Source organism: Copadichromis virginalis, linkage group LG3 (genome assembly GCF_057382275.1).
Source record: "Copadichromis virginalis isolate Kocher_CV1m ecotype Utaka linkage group LG3, C_Virginalis_male_GT1.1, whole genome shotgun sequence".
NCBI classification, from domain to species: Eukaryota; Metazoa; Chordata; class Actinopteri; order Cichliformes; family Cichlidae; genus Copadichromis; species Copadichromis virginalis.
Window position 1 is genome coordinate 4,494,027 of NC_140620.1, and position 2,510 is coordinate 4,496,536.

General features: G+C 42.8%; 1 protein-coding gene across 1 annotated transcript in view; it reads right to left on the reverse strand.

Moving 5' to 3' along the window:
- Positions 1 to 513, reverse strand: part of LOC146712371 (uncharacterized) — a 39,106-nt gene extending 38,593 nt beyond the window's left edge. The window contains exon 1 of the mRNA XM_085442260.1: positions 251 to 513. The gene's annotated coding sequence lies outside the window, so the exon portion shown is untranslated. The remainder of the gene's footprint in view (positions 1 to 250) is intronic.
- Positions 514 to 2,510: the final 1,997 nt, after the last annotated feature.

Genomic DNA, 2,510 nt, shown 5'->3' on the forward strand with positions numbered 1-2,510 from the left:
TTGTACCTCTGAGTGGAAGCTGAACTCTTGAGTTCGAGTATCGAAGCATCAGCTGTGACGTTAAAGTCCAAACAGCTCGTTCATTTGACGTGCAAATGAACGAAGGTAACGCCGTTTTCATGTGGATGTGTCACTGAGACACTTTCCACATCCACAGCTCACAAAATGGGAAAACTATAGAAGTATAACAATGAAGAAGTTACTATGTTACGGGTCCCAAGGATGAAGACCTCGATGACAAATATGTTACCTGTAAAAGCAGGTGAAGAGCAGAGTAAGGAAGACACGATGCGTCTCTGCTTTCCTCCAGAACGTGTCTGAGTCTGATTTATTTCACACAAATAAATGCTATAAAACACTAAACATGAGCTTTCAATATACTGTTCAGCTGGTTCCTCATTCACATCAATTACATTTACTTATTTCACAACATCAGTGAAATATACTCTTTTTAACTGGTTCAGTTTCTCAAGTTCACACTTCTTTCCATAACAGCTACATCCTTTTATCATATCAATAAACACATCACATTGTCTTCTGCAGTGTCTTACTGGCTAAACAGTTCTATTCAATAACAGCATTGGTAAATACATTACATTTGTTCCCTCCAGTAATTTACTGGCAAAATCACTATTTAGTGCATCATGAAACACAGCTTGTTTAATCAACCCATGAATGCCTCTGTTAGCTACACAGAGTTGCTCAGAGTGCTTGTGTTACACTAGCTAATCTACTCAGTCACTTTAACAGAACTATTAACATTCACATCTCACAGAACTGATTTGATTGGAGCATTACAACACGTTTGCACAGAGCATAGGAGCGCACTGACTCTGCTTCACGAGCGCTCCACCTAACGAGCGGGCTCGCGGTGCGGTCGCGCGGGACACTCCTCTGGTTTTCTCCCGTGTTTACATATAAATAACTTTGGCGGACCGCCTTAACTCTCCCATTCACATTAACGTGGGTAACCATGGTGACAATAAACAACATTTTCGGTGCGAGCACCGTGTACCGACCTGTAAAAGCAGGTGAAGAGCAGAGTAAGGAAGACACGATGCGTCTCTGCTTTCCTCCAGAACGTGTCTGAGGAAGCAGCGGAAGGTGGGCTCCACTTACTGCTCCCCGAAACCCCGGAGCAAGCACCAAAGTTCCGCCCTCACTGCTTTCTAACATAAAATGAATCCCTGTTACATGGATTTTCTATCCTCTTAAAGAAACTGAAAATAAATACATATAGCAATGAAAAATGTCCCGTTACATGAGTGTTTTACACAAAATAATATTAATGTGGTCATTCCCTCACAGGGGTGCCACAACTACACTGCTGTTTTGACAGAGACACAGTGTGTTTATCTAACTTGGCTGAAGCCAAAGTTCTCCAGACAAATTCAGTCTGTTTCTGCCAAGTGTGAACTCACTGGATGAGCGCCAGATACACAGAATCAAAAAGGGATAAATTACTTTTCTTATGTCATGTTCCCGTCACAAACTGGCTCAAGGAAAGGGGAAGCAGGAGTCCACAGATGAAATGTTCCTATAAATAAAGTGGAATTTATTCAAACTTTACCAAAACTTCAACACATCAAATACAAGCAGTTCAGCAGGGAGTGGATGTGTGTTGCATGTGCCAGGTGGATGCAGAGAGAGGCCAGGGCCACGTTCAAACCTGAACACGCTGCACAGTGTTTTGTTCCATTTGTTAGGGATGAATGAAATGCTTCCTTGAAAGGATGTGTGCAGTCACCAGTCTATCTCAGGGCTTTAGACACAACCAACCATTCACATTACAACGGGACTTCTGCTCCTGAACCTCTGTGCACAGCGTCTGCAGGTCGGGGCTGTACGAAGTCACTTTATCTCTACAGACTGTAAGCTGTCGTCTGTGAGGCGTGAGCGTGTTTGTTTGAACACAGTTCACGGTGGAGAACAGCTGCTGACATAATGTGGATCCGAAGATCCATAACTGGCCTACCTGGGGCTGAAAGTCTCCATAAATGCAGGCGTTTCGGCGGCTACACCGGCTTCCACGAGTGTGACGCTTATTTTGAGAAAATAATAGAATATAAATTTATTTTTATATTCCAATATCACAATAATCTTCCAATGTAGAACTACAAGTTAAAAAAGAACTAACATAAATCAAATCCACTTCAGCTAAATACTTCTCATTTATTTCCATCTTACATGCTGTGACTGCAGCCATTCCCACATCTCTGTGAATGGGACTCATGGACATGGATCAGTGGTTGTTGATCAATGGTCCTGAGAATCTGCATAATTAAGATGAAGGAACGGAGCTCCCAGCCCATCGTTCCTGCAGCTGCTTTCAGTCTTTATGCAAATGTCCTGTTTGTAAGACTGAAACCTGCAGCTGAGACTGAAGACGTCACCTGATGATGACGACACGTTTCTCCCACAAAACGCTGCGTCCAGATGAACAGAACCAACAGACTCACTTTCCTGGATGATTGAGATGCATCAAGACTTCATTGTGTGTTACTTCTCAT